This window comes from Ambystoma mexicanum, chromosome 4p (genome assembly GCF_040938575.1).
Source record: "Ambystoma mexicanum isolate Mex_15411 chromosome 4p, UKY_AmexF1_1, whole genome shotgun sequence".
NCBI lineage: Eukaryota > Metazoa > Chordata > Amphibia > Caudata > Ambystomatidae > Ambystoma > Ambystoma mexicanum.
Window position 1 is genome coordinate 760,570,985 of NC_090927.1, and position 17,312 is coordinate 760,588,296.

Sequence of the window (17,312 nt, forward strand, 5' to 3'; positions counted from 1 at the left end):
TTCTCAATGTAATTCCTGTAATACCCAGTGAGACCTAAGAAGGCTCTCACCTGGGTCTGAGTACAAGGTGTTGTCCAATTTTGCACAGCTTCAATCTTACTGGGCAAAGGCCTTATTTCTCCACATCCTACCTCATGTCCAAGGTAGACCACTTTACTCTGTCCAATCTGGCATTTACTTGCTTTTATGGTCAGATTGGCCTTTCCAAGAGCCTGCAAAACATATCTCAGGTGGTCCACATGTTCTTCCCAGGAGTTGCTGAACACTGCTATGTCATCCAAGTATGCCATGCAGAAGTCCTCCATCCCATTCAGAACCTGGTTTACCATCCTTTGAAACGTAGCAGGTGCATTTTTCAATCCAAAAGGCATAACCTTAAACTGGTATAAGCCAACTGGGGTAGAAAATGCAGTTTTCTCCTTGGCATGGTCTGTCGGGGCTATTTGCCAATAGCCTGACGTCAAGTCAAATGTGCTGAGGAACTTGGCTGCACCAAGTCTATCCACCAACTCATCTGTCCTTGGCAAAGGGTGGGCATCAGTCTTAGTGACTGCATTAAGAGCTCTGTAATCCACACATAATCTAAGTTCTTTAGATCCTGCCTTTGGTACTAACACAACTGGGCTACACCATAGACTAGTAGAGGCCTCTATTACCCCGAGATCAAGCATCTTGTTGACCTCACCTTTGATGTGGGTTCTTACATTTTCTGACATTCGATAACCTCTGCTTTGACTGGCAGACAGTCACCAGTGAGCTTGTCATGCTGTCCCCAAGGGGTCAAGCCTGGTGAAAGTGAGAACAGAGAGGCAAACTGATTCAACATAGATTTGCACTCTTCCTGTTGCTCAGGTGTCAGATTTGAAGAGAGATTTACTGCTTCAATCTTTTCGTCTAAAGGTAAGCCTCTGAGGAGATCAGGAAGAGCTTCACTCTCTTCTTCTTCCTCTGATGATGCGAGAAGCAAAGCTCCTACATCAGGTCTGGAGACATACGCTTTTAGTCTGTTGGTGTGGAAGACTGTTGGAGCCTCCTTGGGGTTGCCCAAGTCCACCAGATAGTTGACCTCTCCAAGTTTACCCACAACTTTGAAGGGTCCCATCCATTTGTCTTGCAAGGCCCTCTGCCTTGTTGGAATCATAATGAGAACTAGCTGGTCTTGAGTAAACTCAACCATGTTAGCCTTTTGGTCATGCCAGTGCTTGACCAATGCTTTTCCAGCTTTCAAGTTATCACTTGCTTCTGCCATCATTTGTGACATTCTCCTACGGAGACCTATCACGTAGTCAGTCACTCTGACTGGCTTGGGGGGAGGAGCACTCTCCAACCCCTGCATGATCAGGGCCAACGGACCTCTGACCGGATGACCATAAAGAAGTTCAAAGGGAGAATAACCTACTCCCTCCTGAGGGACTTCTCTATAAGCAAAGAGAAGGCATGGCAGTAGAAGGTCCCACTTTCTTTTAAGGGGGTCCTCTAAAGCACCTATCATGCTCTTCATGGTTCTGTTGGACATTTCAACCAGCCCATTTGTCTGGGGGTGGTATGCGGTTGAGAACTTGTAAGTAACTCCGCAGGTTTTCCACATGGCTTTCATGTAGTGGGACATAAAATTGGACCCCCTGTCAGAGATTACTTCCTTAGGAAACCTAACCCTGGTAAAAATACCAAGGAGGGCCTTAGCCACAGCCGGAGCTGTAACAGTCCTCATAGGAATTGCCTCAGGGTACCTAGTAGCATGGTCTACTACAACAAGTATAATCCTGTTGCCTGAGGAGGTTGGAGGATCAAGGGGACCAACAATGTCAATCCATACTCTCTCAAATGGGACTCCCACAACTGGGAGAGGCACTAAAGGTGCCACATTCTTGGAACCAACCTTACCAGAAGTCTGGCAGGTGTGGCAGCTCCTGCAGTATTTATCTACTTCAGCCCCCATCTTTGGCCAATAGAAGTAGAGTGAGAGCCTTTCCTTAGTCTTCTTGAAACTCAAGTGACCAGCCAAAGGAATCTCATGGGCTAACTGCAAGAACTGTGGTCTGTTCTCTTGTGGTACCACAAGTCGTTTGTTGTCCCCAGGTGCAGACTCGGTTGGTTCACTGTAGAAGAGGCCATCTTCCCAGTGTATCCTATATTTCCCAGGCTCTTGCCCTTCAGCCTGAGCATCTGCCTGGTTGCGAAGACCTTCCAGAGTTGGACATTCTCTCTGTCCCTTACTGAAGTCTACCCTGTTGGGTCCACCTTCTGCCAGTAAAGACTGCAGCTCAGGATGGTCAACAGGATCCAGATCTCCAATGAGTTCCTGGCCTTCCACTAGCTCTTCTTCAGAGTCTAGTTCAACCACACAGGGTTGTACCGCCCTCTCAGCCTCAGCTGGAGGGGGAGTTACTGGTGTAACTTTGGACAACCTAGTGGAAGTCCTTGTTGGCTGCACCGGAATGCTGGCTGTGAGGTTCTTCTTAGAAGTTTTAGGTTTCCCTTTTTCTTCTAGTTTCTTAGAGACAGCAGCTGACATTTCCAGTGGAGCAGGAGTGATCTCTTTCTTCATCATCTCCTTGGGAGTACCTCTCATGGTTCTCTCCCTTGCAGGTCTGGTGAGCTCCTGTAACCTTTTACTAGGAGGTCTGGGGGTATGTGACGCTACTCCAAGAGTTTTCAAGTCATTACCCAGCAGAACCCTTGCTGGCACCTCACTTTGTATGCTGACAGGTATCTTCACAGTCATGTCATTTCACTGGATGAGAACTGGTAATTGGGGAAGCATCTGCACAGGCCCTCCAACTAACTTGGTGAGGCATTTGGGTGCCTTAGCAACATCCTCAGCCTGAAAAAATGATTTGTCCACCACAGTTATGCTGGCCACAGTGTCCCTAATGGCAGGAGTCTCCTGACCATTCACCTGGACACCGTACTTATAATACTCTTTAGTATTATCTGGGATAGAATTATAGACATCTAAGTTCTGTTGTTCCCACAAACCCAGAGACACTAAAGAAACACTGGCTGAGACTCCAATGGGTTCATCAGCCAGTAATAGAAAGTTTCCACTTGCCATTTGTACTTCCTCCTCTGGAGCGAAGGCTAAGGAGACAAGCTGGACCCCTGAATGTTTACCCTTACATCTGGGATCTCCTTCACATGGTCAGTAGAGCCACAAAGAAAGCATTTACCAAATGCTTTCTGGAATGGTGGCTTGTTCTGACCTCCTTCTGGTTTGGCACCAGGAGGTACACTAGCCTGATTTGGTTTTCCTGGTGGCTTACCCTTTTCGTTCTGTTTGGGGCCCTCTTTGGAATTGGAATTATTAGAATTCTCTTTGGAGTCCTTCTTGGCTGTTTTCCCTCATCCTTTTTCTGAGTAGCCCCAGAATCCTTGTGAGTGGCCCTGTTGGCAACCCACAAGTCAGCAGCCTTAGCTAACTTCCTGGAATCTAATTCCTTTGAATCAGCCAAGTGCTGTCTGAGCTCAGGAGAGCAGGCATCATAAATTGACTCCAACATTACAAGATTCTTCATTCCTTCATATGTGTTAATTCTGTAACCCTTAATCCATCCCTCTAAGTTTTTCAAACTTTCACTCACCCAGGTAGCCCAAGGGGTACCTTCATGCTTTTTGAGGGTCCTAAACCTCTTAAGGTACCAGGAAGGGGTCTTCCCAAATCTAACTATCAAAGCTAGTTTCACACATTCATAATCCTTCTTATCCACCTCCCCCAACTCCATTACCATATCAGTTGCAACAGGGGGAAGCCTAGAGAACAACCAGGGAAGTAACTCATTCCCTGTGATGTCCTGGAGCCCATGATTATACTCAAACATTTTTAACCAATCCAACACATCCAACCTAAATTCATACATACCCACTAATTCCTTTGGCATCCGGGGTTTTTTGGGACTGGAACTCCTAGAAGAACCAGAGAAGAGGGAAGCATTTTCCACAGACAACTTTTTCATTTCTAGTTCATGATTAAGCTCTATTTCTCTGAGTCTTAACTCAGCTTGCTTCTGCTCAGCCTGGGCATTCATTCTTCTGAACAGCTCTTGGTTTCTTTCAGATTGAGCAATAAAACGTTTGTACTCTAATTCAACCTTCATTTTTTCAAGTTCAAAATAAGCAGGGTTACATGTGGGACCTGGTATAGGCCCAGTAGGTACAGTAGGTAAGGCAAACAGAGGCTCAGAGTGGCTAACTTCATTAGGTTCACTTTCCTCTTCTGACTCATTATCAAGACTTTGATTCAGATCAATACCATCACTGTTTTCTACATTTGCTGGAGGGTAGATTCCTCTGTACCAACCAGACTTTGGTTTTCTAACAATCTTTCTACAAGTTCCATTTTCTTGCCCTTCTCAGAGAGATTCTTATGTCTACACAATACTTTTAAGCAATCAGCAGTTTTGGCAGACAATGATTCTAGGGTATAACTCTCCATAGCAGACATAGTTAGAAATCAGCTTCTTAGTGCTAAGCTCTGCGGTTAGTTGTCCTAAAGTGTTCAATAAGCACTCTAAAGTGTATACTCAATACAAATCCCACCGCTGTACACCAGTGTTAGGCAGAAACCTGTGCAGTTCCCTCTGGGACCACTGCAAAAGATTTAGGACTACAGGTGTTTGGCACTTGGTAGCAGTCTGTACCACACAGATTCACTTGGTAGCTGTGGCTGAGCAGTCAGACTTCCCTCAAGAAGAGTTAGGCAGTATACAGAGTATTCACAATAGGTCAAGAGAACACAATAGAACAAGTAAACACTGACCAGGGCTTGGTGTAAAAGAGATATAATTATTTATTTAAAACCACATCTAGAAAAACACACAGGCACTAATAGTAAGCAATCCAAAAACACGGTCACTAAAAGATATACACTCCCTTAAAAGAATATTAGACAAGTCTTAAGTAAAGCCCCTACTTATTATCAGACAGCGGTGAGCTCTTAATGTAGATGGCACTCTAATAATTTGTTTTAAAAAGGGAGAGAAAAGCAGAGAATAAATTGAAACAGATCCCAACACTTTTTCACGAACACACAAGGGAGGAAGGCAAAGTAACACCATGAGTTTTAGAGTCAGTAGGCCGGATCCGCTTTAAGAGGATCAAAACAAAATGTGTCCAAGGTCACATGGTTGCAGTGCACAAAAGTCTTGAAAAGGTTCAAAAAGAGTTGGACCAAAGAAAGAGACCAGTTAGAGGGTCAAGGCGGCCAGCCCAGTGCAGAAGGTTAAGGGGTTATTATTACCTTGTAGCAATCTTTAGAAAGGGAGGCCTGGCGGACACGGTACCTTAAAGTGGTGAGAATACTCCAGCGGGGGCAGTTGTTCCTGGCAGCGGATGCAAGTCGGTGCTTCGTCCGAGGGAAGAGAAGATCTCGTCGGGGAGGAAGACAGGAGTCCGTTGCACTGCGAGGGAAGAAACCAGCCGCAGAGTTTCTCAGGTACAAGGAGCGTTCTGTGGATTCGCGGTCCAGTGGTAAGTGGTTATCCAGTTGCCGGGGTGCTTGGCACGGGCAATTCGACCACAAAGCGGTCTGGGGTGTGAAGAGAAGAAGGTAAACTGGTTGTGCCCACCAGTCAGGAGGAGAAGCCTCTCCAGCCGGGAGATCTTCTCTGTCGTCGGGAAGTGGTGAGTCCGTTCCGCAGGGCTCCACCGGTGGTGTCATCGTGGTAGGTCGGCTCAGCTTCTCCCTCGTCGGATTCTCAGGTCCTGTGGCAACTTCTGACGTTCCAGTCCCCAAAGCCCTGCTTTTATGCAGCATACCCCCATTCACTCAGCCTAGCTGTCAATCAAACATGCTAAGTGGTGAGCCGGCCGGCTCACCACTTGGGCCAATCACACAAGAGTGCGACTTGAGTTACCAAGGTAACTCAGTACAGGGTGCCTAAACCCCCTCCCACGCCCCATGTGGTACCCAGACAGAGTGGCACCACTTTTGGAGGCTTCTGTAGAGAAGCCCGCCAAAAAGTGGAACAAATGGCTCAACTTGGGTTGGAGTCACAGAAGAGAACACAAACGCCATTTTAGAATCGAGTCCTGGCAAAAAATACCAACCGGCGAATTAATATTAAATAAATAAACCAGTGGTATGTTCGAGGCTATGAGAATTCAATAATTAAAGTTGGTAGCCTCGAACAATGGGAAAATCCCATAGGGAAATATTCGCGGTCGAATATAAAAAGTAGTTTCCACTGCCACCAGCCAAAACTCGATCAGGGGGGACGGAGACGTGCCCCCTCGACTAACAGACCCCGGGGCAATCGAATTGCCCCGACCAGTATATCCACAATATGATGGTTTGTACTGGTTTCTGTTAATAATTTGGGACTAGTAAAGCCAATGGTGACTTTACATGCCCTGGGAGACAGTAGTCAGTCCCAGGGGATGGAGTCTATGGTGGGGTGTCACTATGACACCCCTGTGTTACTGCACGGAGGGTGCGGTGTAACGCACATCGTAAAAACACATGAGACCCTATGGAGTAAAGGACCCCATAGTCCATAAAACACATTAACAGTCAAAGGAACACCATAAATCATGTCCAAGAGTGGGAGAAAAAGAGTCTCACTCTTGGCAGGAGAAAAAAAACAAACTCCAGAAATCCAGCAAAGCTGCTGGGGGACTCACTAGGTAAGGAAATTCAGCCTGAAGAGAGAATTCTCCCTAACAGTTGCAGATGTCTTCGGCTTCTCTCCTCTTCAGATTTCTTAGGTCCAGTAGCGGCGTCTGTTTTACAGTCCGCAGGTCCCTGCTTTTATGCAGAAAAAAACCCATTCATACAGCCCAGCTGTCACTCACACAGCCGGGTGGTTACCCTGGCGGGATAACCCCCCAGCCTATCAGGGCAGAGTGCGACTTGGGTTGCTTTGGCAACCCTGTCCAAGGTGCCTATTCCCCCACCCACACATCCTGTCTACCCCAGACTCACTGGTGCCAGAAGGAGGTCTTCTGTCCAGAAGCCCGCCAAAAGGACGAACAAAGGGTCCCGACCTCGGTTTGGATTACAGAGAGAGACACGAGAAAGAAATACTATTAAAGATCTGTCAACAAAACTCCACCAGAGTAAAGTTAGTATTAAAATTACTCGGTGGTATGTTAAAGGCTATCACAAAAAGTGGTAGCCTTGAACAATGGGAAAATCCTATAGGAAAATATTTGCGGTTGAATATTAACGGTAGTAAACATTGCCACCAGCCAGAAACTTTGGAGAGAGCGACTGGACAGTACCCTCTCGAAAATGAACACCAGGGAAAAACTATTAACCCTTCCCAGTACGTCCATAGTAAGATGGTGTGTACTGGTTTAGTTCATAACTATTGACTAGCAAAGTCAATGGTAACTTTGCATGCACTGGGAGACAGTAGTCAATCCCAGGGTATGGCGTCTATGTTTGGGAGTCACTGTGACACCCCTGTATTACTGCACTGAGGGTGCTGTGTAACACATGTGTAAAAAGATGATACCTATGGAGTGAGAAAAACTCCATAGCCCATAAGCACAGAAATAGCCTAAAACACACATCAAAAATATGCCCAAGAGTGGGAAAAAGAGTCTCACTCTTAACAGGAGAAAAAAAGAAACCCTTCAAATCCAGCAAAGCTGCTGGGGGACTCTAAAGGTAAGGGAAATTAGCCTTTTAAGAGAATTCTCCCTAACACTCAACCCCCCACCCCCTTTCCCGACACAAACAATTTCTTATGGACAGCTCACTGTGAGCAACAACGGACTAACACCAGAGCCGTATACCAGACATATTCCAATACAATGGTCAGGCAAGATCCGGCAATTACTGATCATTACACACACCTGACTTCCATCACATTTCCCAACACGGATAAAAGGCGGAGTACCAAAGCACACTCTGAGCGAGGCAAAACACATGAGGAAACAGCAGTTCCAAAATGGCAGTTTAATACAAGGAGAAAGACAGGGAGACCAGAGAGGGTTGCAAGGAGGGAAATGCCCTTGACCTTTAAAAACCGTTACTTTTGGGAACCTTGGAAAGTAAGAAACCTAAGACCAGGAACTGAAGCTGATCAAACCTGCACAGTGTGCCGGAGGTACCCAGGGCTCTCCTGCGTCAATAACCAATACTCCTTGGCTCCTACAACAAAGCAGCGTCAGTAAAGACAGCACAGCCATTGAGTCAGAGAGACACAAAGACAGCAAACATTTTGCAATGATCCTGTAGAATGGGCGCGTTGAATTGGGTAAAGACAACAGGATTTCGGCAGGATTCATGAGGATGCAGTGCTGGCTCTGCAGAGCTCACAGATGAGCTGTCATCTTAGTAGGGCTCCTGGGCACCCCCTGAAATTGCTCTTTAATGGAAAGTTTCTCCTCTCTGTTTGAGTCTATAAAATGTTGTACTAAGGGCGCAGAATTGTCTTTTGTCTGTATTTTCGACTGATGGTCAACAATGCATTTATGCACTGGTCTGATACTTTTGCTCACATATGTTTTATTGCAAAGACATTGGATCAGGTAAATCACTTTCTTACTTTTGCAGGTCATGGGTCTCCTGAGCTGCCAATTTCTACCAGCGAGAATGACTGCTTCATTTTTAGATTTAAATCTACACCCGCTGTTGTTCACACAGGGGGTATGTCCTTTCATCAATCCTGCCCCACAAAGGGACTTCAACGTATTTTGGGATCTGGCAAATAAAGGGCGTTTTAGGTCTGCTTCACTGATTTGCAAAATATTCCATATCTTCAACATCAGTTTTGGATCTTAGTACAGTCCTGATTAAAGGTGGTAATGTATACTAAACTTTTGGAATCTTTCCTTTTGTTTTTAGACTGCAACAGTAATGATCTGTCGATGAAGAGGCTTTGGATAACATGAGCACAGTACTGTAAATTGTGGTCTATGCGTCGGTCTGTGTGTCCTTTGGGATTACTCCTTGGTTAGGTGTTGTCAAAAAAGCCACGTTTTGAGGGATTTGCCAAATTAGAGAATAGTGGGGGCATTCTGAGCCAATACCGAAATTGAGTTCTAGAGGTGGGTGAGTGGCAAAAGAAGGATTGTTTGTGGGTCTCTCTTTGCAAATGAGTTGTGATTCAAGCTGGTTGTTCAATTTGCTGTTTGAGGAGCGTGTGCCACCAGATAAGTGGAACTTAGCTGCCAGGTACGCTGGTATGCTACTTGTGACTGCTTTGTAGATGATACATGCAGTCTTGAACACTATCTTGGCCTGGAGAGGAATGTAGTTTGCAGAGGGCAGAGGTGATTAGCTCCAATTTCCATGCTCCCATAATAAGATGTGCTGCAGCGTGGTGGACGGCTTTTAGGTTTGTCAAATGAGTGGCTAGGAGCCCCATCAGGAGGGCAGTTACCTCATCGATGTGCAAGAGCACACGGGCCTGCACTACAATCTGAAGTCCTGCGGTCAGGTGAAGGGTTTGATTTTGCGATGGATGTATATTTGGAGCATGGCCATTTGGCTATTTTTGGCTATGTGTCAGATAGGACAGGATGCTGTCAATGGTGAAGCTTAAAGATTTTGCTGAATTTGAGAGTTGCAGGTCAAATCCTTGTAGGTGCATATCATTGAGCCATTGTTGGGCAAGTTGTTGTTTAGTGAGGGAACCAAAGAGGACACATTGGATCATTGATAGGGTAAGTTTGAGATATGCAGTTGACATCCAGGACTGGCTGATGGCCATATAATTGCAGACGACTGATGACATGTGGGCTTTTAACTCTCATGCACAACTGAGTATCATCTGCATATCGATGGATGGCTACACCAATAGCTTTGATGTGTGTGCTCAGAGGCTCTATGTATACGTTAAAAAGGGTTGTTAGGCAGAATCCTGTGCAGTGCCCTTAGGGACCACTACACACAATTAAGACTACAGGTGGCAATACAAGTTTTACCTTTGGTACAAGCCTGTACTACTTTGTCAGAGTGGTAGCAGTGGTGGAGAGGCCAGGCTTATCTCAAGAGTATATGAGCAGTAGCAGAGATTACACAAAGGGACCACAATTACTGTGACTCATGCAAACACTGACTCGAGGTTTCAGTTAGAAAAATATAAGTACATTTATTTTTAAACCATTCGTCATAAACACAACACTTCTATTAAACTTAAACACAAACCACACGTCAAATATACTACAACTAACCAATTCACTTTGTACAGTATGTCTCAAGGTAAGTACCCTGTGTTTGAATGAACCAATGTTATGAACAAAACACGTTACCGTGAATAGGATTGCGATCACTTTTTGACAGTTCGGTCTACTAAATAAATGCGTATCCGTGACATGAAATGCTACCGGGGCAAAAACACACTTAGCACCTGAGATACCCAGAGGGAGTTGGAGGCAATAATCACAGGCAATATTTTGGTTAGGCAGACAGAATCGAGAAACACTCAGAGACAAGAGTTCAAAAGTCAAAGGGCCGGAGCCAGGGTCAAGTGACAACTGGGGCCTGTTGCTGAAGATCACACAGTCAGATAGTTCACGATTCAACGTAGCCAAGAGTACTTCGATATTGTCAATGTTCGGAAGCAAAAGTTATAAGAAGGAAGGAAGACACGGGCAAGCCTTGGAAATGAAGCAAAGGGGTTCACCCAGTTTCCTCAAGCAGAACACAGTACCTTATTCCAATGATGGAGCTGGTGCCCTGGCAGTTGTTCCTGTTGGTTTCCCGCAGACCCACGATTCCTGGAGCTTCATTGTGAAGGAGGACGTCTGAAGGGGGTCTGCACCACACAGGGATGAAGCCGGCAGCAGCGACAACGAATAAAAGGTGCGCTCCTTAAAAACAGGAGAGGCTCTTCAAATGGCTATCCGGACCACTACAGCCGTGTGCAGCGATTTGGGCCAAGGAAGAGGATCCTCTGGCTGTGGAAGATGAGCTGGTTATCCCCACCAGGCTCAAGGGAAGAAGACTCCGGACTGGATCTTCTCTTAGTCGTTGAAGGGTAGATAGCTCAGGACTGCAGCAGGGCTTCACCGGGTCAGGATAGTTGCAGCAGCCGTCGTTCTCTCCACTTCTCTTCGGTTCTTTGTAGTTCCAGTGACGACTCTCTGACTTCTAGCCCAAGAGACCTGCCTTTTATGGGCAAAAACCCCCAAACACACAGCCTGGCTGTCAATCACCCAGCAAGGGGGTTGTCCAGCCCGGACACCCACCTCAGCCAATGGTGGCAAAGTGTGACTTGGGTTTCCTAGGATACCCTGTGCAGGGGGTGACTATACCCCTCCCTCACATTCAGCCCACCTAGACACCCAGGCGCGGGGTGGAGGGTTTCTGAGCAGAAGCCTGCCAAAAGACGGTGAACAAAGAAGGCGAACCTAGTTTGTCACGCAAAGTAAAACACAAGAAGGACTTTAACAAAAAGAAATGGCAAATAAACCCAACCGGAGCCAAAAGAAAGACGATTTGGTCCGGCGGGTTTATGTTCGAGGCTAATATAATAGCCAAGAACAATACCACGTTTATCTAGTATAATCGTGGTAGGAAAGTTAGGGTAGATACCACTGCCACCAGCCAAGTAGCCAAGTCTAAATGTTAAAAGAGCGAAACAATGCTCTCGGAGGTACAGATAAAAAGCGATACAAATTAACCCTTTCCAATACTCCATGGAAGATGGGGTGTACTGGATCTGTGGTATGTTGACTAAGTAAGGTTAATGGCAACCTTACCCTTTTCTGGGGGACTGTAGTCAGCCTCAGAAATGGAGTTGGGGGAAGTCTCAAAGACAACCCTGTGCCACGGCACTGAAGGTGCTGGGTGACACACAAAAAGAAGGGGGCTACTGAAGTGGTGTACTTCAGAGTCCACAATCATAAAAACAGAGAAATACACATGGCAAAACATAGGTAAGAGTGGGGGAAAAGCTCACACTCTTACCAAGTGGAACAAAATAAACTCCAGAAGTCCAGTAAAGCTGCTGGGGGACTCATTAGGTAGGGAAATTAGCCATAAATGAGAATTCTCTCTAACACTCGCCCCCCAGACTAAGGGACAGGAGGATTTAATCCACTCCTGGATGGACCTCATACCTCTAGTCAGTTACAAACCTCCTAGAGAGACCATCAGCATTTTGGTGGTGACTTCCTGCTCTGTGCTCAATGGAAAAATCAAATCCTTGCAGGCAGATTGACCATCTGAGTAACTTTGGGTTTTCCCCTTTCATTTGCATCAGCCATCTCAAGGGTTGGTGGTCAGTCTGGATGATGAAGGTAGATCCATACAAGTATGGTCTAAACCTCTTCAGTGACCACCCAATAGCAAAGCATTCTCTTTCTATTGTTGGCCACCTTGTGTCAGGATCCTTTAACTTCCTGCTGATGAAACAAATGGGGTGTTCCCTACCTTTCTCATCCAGTTGACTAATGACTGGACCTATATCTACATTAGAAGCATCAGTTTGTACAATGAAAGATTGGTGGTAGTCAGGAGCTCTTAGGACTGGAGCTTGACAAAGGGCTTTCTTTAGATCTTCAAAGGCTTGATTGCACTCCTCATTCCACCTGACCTTTGTAGGAAATTTGGGAGAGGAGATGACATTCAAGGGAGAAGCTATGGTCCCATAGTTCTCTATGAAGTTCCTATAGTACCCAGTGAGACCTGGGAAGGCTCTCACTTGGGTTTGAGTAGTAGGGGTGGCCCAGATTTGTACAGCTTGTACTTTGCTAGGCAATGACCTTATTTCACCTCCTCCTACCTATTGTCCAAGGTAGACCACTGAACTCTGACCAATTTGACATTTGCTTGCCTTTATGGTCAGATGGGCCTGTTCCAGAGCCTGCAATACATAACCTAGGTGTTCAATATGTTCTTTCCATGTAGGGCTGATCACTGCAATATCATCCAAGTATGCCAAGCAGAAGTCCTCAATCCCATTCAGAACTTGATTGACCATCCTCTGAAATGTAGCAGGTGCATTCTTTAATCCAAGAGGCATTGCCTTGACTTGGTAGAGGCCAGCTGGGGTGGAGAATGCAGTTTTCTCCTTGGCATGGTCTGTCAGGGCTATTTGCCAATAGCCTGACGTTAGGTCAAATGTGCTGAGGTACTTGGCTGCACCAAGTTTGTCCACCAGCTCATCTGTCCTAGGCAAAGGAAGGGCATCAGTCGTGGTGATTGCATTTAGAGCTCTATAGTCCACACAGAATCTCAACTCCATGGATCCTGCCTTTGGTACAAGCACAACTGGGCTAGACCATGGGCTAGTAGAGGGCTCTATAACCCTGAGTTCAAGCATCTTGTTGACCTCATTCCTTATGTGGGATCTGATATTGTCTGACATTCTGTACTCCCTGCTTTTGACAGGCAAACAGTCACCAGTGTGCATGTCATATTGGCCCCAAGGGGTCAAGCCTGGTGAAAGTGAGAACAGGGAGGCAAACTGATTTAACAGTAACTTGCACTCATCCTGCTGGTCAGATGTGAGACTGGAAGAGGGATTAACTTCTTCCACTTGCTCATCTAAAGGTAGGCCTCTGAGGAGGTCAGGCAGAGGTTCACTCGCCTCCTTCTCCTGAGCTGAAGCTAGAAGCAGAGCTCCTATGTCAGGTCTCGAGACATAAGTCTTTAAACAGTTGGTGTGAAAGCCTCTGGGAGCCTCCTTAGGATTGCCTAAGTCCACAAGATAGTTCACCTCTCCAAGTTTACCCACAACCTTGAAGGGTCCTATCCATTTGTCCTGCAAGGCCCTCTGCCTTGTTGGGACCATAACAAGAACAAGCTGGTCTTGAGTAAACTCAACCATGTTATCCTTCTGGTCATGCCAATGTTTGACCAGAGCTTGACCAGCCCTCAAGTTATCACTTGCCTCTGCCATCATGTGTGACATTCTCCTCCGGAGACCTATCACATAGTCAGTCACTCTGACTGGCTTGGCGGAAGGAGCACTCTCCAACCCCTCCTTAATCAGAGCCAATGGACCTCTCACTGGCTGGCCATAGAGAAGTTTGAAGGGACTGAATCCTACTCCCTCCTGAGGGACTTCTCTATAAGAAAAGAGAAGGCATGGTAGTAGAAGGTCCCACTTTCTTCTAAGGGGTTCTTCTAAATCACCTATCATGCTCTTCATAGTTCTGTTAATCCTCTCTACCAGCCCATTGGTTTGGGGGTGGTAGGCAGTTGAGAACTTGTAGGTGACTCCACAGGTTTTCCACATGGTTTGCATGTAGTGGGACATAGAATTTGATCCCCTGTCAGATATCATCTCCTTAGGAAAACCTACTCTGGCAAAAATACCATGTAGGGCCTTAGCCACAGCCGGAGCCATAACAGTCCTCATAGGTATGGCTTCAGGAAATCTAGTGGCATGGTCCACTACAACCAGGATTAACCTGTTGCCTGAAGATGTGGGAGGGTCAAGAGGACCAACAATGTCAATCTCAACCCTCTCAAAAGGAATTCCCACCACTGCGAGAGGCACTAAGGGTGCCACATACTTCGACCCACTCTTGCCAGAGGTTTGGCAAGTGTGACAGCTTCTGTAGAATTTGTCTACTTCTGTACCCATTTTAGGCCAGTAGAAATGCAGAGATAGCCTTTCTTTGGTCTTCTTAAAACTTAAGTGACCAGCCAAAGGTACCTCATGGGCTAACTGCAGAAACTGGAGTCAGTTCACTAGAGGTACTACAAGTCTTTTGTAGTCTCCAGGGGTTGACTCAGTTGGTTCACTGTAGAAGAGGCCATCCTCCCAGTGTAACCTATACTTCCCAGGCTTAGTCCCATTGAGATGAGAAATGCCTGTTGGCGAAGACCTTCCAAGGTAAGACACTCTCTTTGTCCCTTACTGAAATCTTCCCTGTTGGGTCCACCTTCTGCCAGTAAAGACTGTAGCTCAGGATGGTCAACAGGGTCAAGATCTCCTACCAAGGTAAGATTCCTCAGTGTCTAGTTTGACCATACAGGGTTGAACCTCACACTCAGCCTAAGCTGGTGTGGGAGTCACAGGTGTGACTTTGGACAGTCTCAGAGATGTCCTTCTGGGCACAGGAGTGCTTGCTGGTTTCTTGCTGGCAGACTTAGGTTTCCCCTTTGTCTTTTCCTGTCCTGCAATGGCAGTAAGTAAGTCCTGTGGACTTGGGGTGATAGTTTCCTCTATCATGTCCCCAGGAGAGCCTCTTAAGGTTCTCTCCCTTGCAGACCTTGTGAGCTCCTGCTTCCTTCTGCTGGAGGGGCTGGGGGTACTAGACACAACTCCAAGAGTTTTAAGGTCATTACCCAGCAGGACCCTCCCAGGTACGTTATTTTGCACACTTACAGGTATCCTGACAGTCATGTCATTACACTGGATGAGAGCTGGTAACTGGGGAACCATTTGCACAGGGCCTCCAGCTAACTTGGTTAAGTGTTTGGGTACCTTAGCAACATTCTCTACTTTGAAAAAACATTCATCAACCACAGTTATTTTGGCTCCAGTGTCTCTGATGGCAGGGGTCTCCTGACCATTCAAAAGAACACTATCTTTGTAATACTCTTTAGTATTATCTGGGATTGAGTTATAGACATCTAAGTTCTGTTGTTCCCAAAGACCCAAGTGTGCGGAGTGTTTGCCGAGTGTTTGGCAGCAAAGGAGAAGGAGAAGCTCTGCTAGAGTCTGTCCTCTGTTTCTACATTTTGGAGCCCTTAAAAACCACCCACAGACGCGGAGCGTAGCGGAGTGTTTGCCGAGTGTTTGGCAGCAAAGGAGAAGGAGAAGCTCTGCTAGAGTCTGTCCTCTGTTTCTACATTTTGGAGCCCTTAAAAACCACCCACAGACGCGGAGCGTAGCGGAGTGTTTGCCGAGTGTTTGGCAGCAAAGGAGAAGGAGAAGCTCTGCTAGAGTCTGTCCTCTGGTTCTACATTTTAGAGCCCTTAAAAACCACCCACAGACGCGGAGCGTAGCGGAGTGTTTGCCGAGTGTTTGGCAGCAAAGGAGAAGGAGAAGCTCTGCTAGAGTCTGTCCTCTGTTTCTACATTTTGGAGCCCTTAAAAACCACCCACAGACGCGGAGCGTAGCGGAGTGTTTGCCGAGTGTTTGGCAGCAAAGGAGAAGGAGAAGCTCTGCTAGAGTCTGTCCTCTGTTTCTACATTTTGGAGCCCTTAAAAACCACCCACAGACGCGGAGCGTAGCGGAGTGTTTGCCGAGTGTTCGCTGATGTGCGAGCAAATGTTCCTTGAGACATCAGGAGACATGCACTCAAGAACACGGAGTAAGGTACGTGCACTGGATGAAAATCAGTCTAATAATAATACACCTTCAACCCACTCTTATGCTCCATCTAACTTAAAGACCGGCATAAAAGGCATTGGGAAACATTGCAAAAAATTGACATCAAATCTAAGCCTCATTAGAGTCCACAATTTAACCACAAATGAAAGTATCTCCCCAGCCCCCCAATCCGACCAAACAACTGCTCCTCACCTTCCCCGGATGCCTGTGCGGCTCCTGGAGGGTCGTCGGCGTGCTGCGTTGCGGCGTGCGGCTGCCGCCGCGGCTCCGGCGCCCTTTGTGGCGGGGTGTTCGCCGGGGCTTCGGTCGATGCACGGGGCGGCCAATGGAAGGGGCGGGCTGAGGAGTTCGTGGTCGGGGGCGCGGGAGTGCCGCCTGCGGAGCCCGTCCCGGAGGCGAGCGCCGACATGAGCGCAGTGCGCCTGGCTCCCCGCAGGGGAGAGGGGGTGTGCTGCGATCTGCCCTCCGAGCCCCCGTGCCTCGCAGTGGTGTCGCAACTAGCGGTGGCGAGTGCTGTAATGGGCGCAGCCTGTCTGGCTCCCTGCAAGGAGGGGGAGATAGGCTGCAGCCCGTGCACTGAGCCCCCGTGCCCCGCAGCGATGTCGCATACAGCGAGCACAGATGGCTGGGGAGAGGCGGCCGCTGGATTCCGTGGCTGCGAGGGGACGCGCGGCTTGACGCTGAGCGGGGGCGAAGTCGCTCGGAAGCCTGAGCTGGCCTCATGCATCGCGGACGCAGAGAGAGAAATTAACTCTCTCACGTCCGGAGAAGAAGAAAGCCTAAATGAAAGGCCTCTGCTCACAGAAAAGTACGGACAACCTGGACCAGCCAAGACAAACTATTCAACCTCACAAATGTCCCCAGACTCATTATTAAATACCCCAAACGAAAACAAAGTGCCAACATTTTCACATGGAAATATATATCCCAAAGTTGTAAAAAAAAGCATTAGCATAAAAAAGCCGGTCACTAATGCAGAAGGCGAGCAAGATAAAAGATCTGAAGCTCAAGGCATACAAATCCTAAAGAAGCAGACAAAAAAAAGGTGCTACTCTACATCAGAAATCAGCACTCTCAGATGGCACTTTAATGGAAAAATCGCGCCTTTAGAAAAAAGCAAAGTTGCAA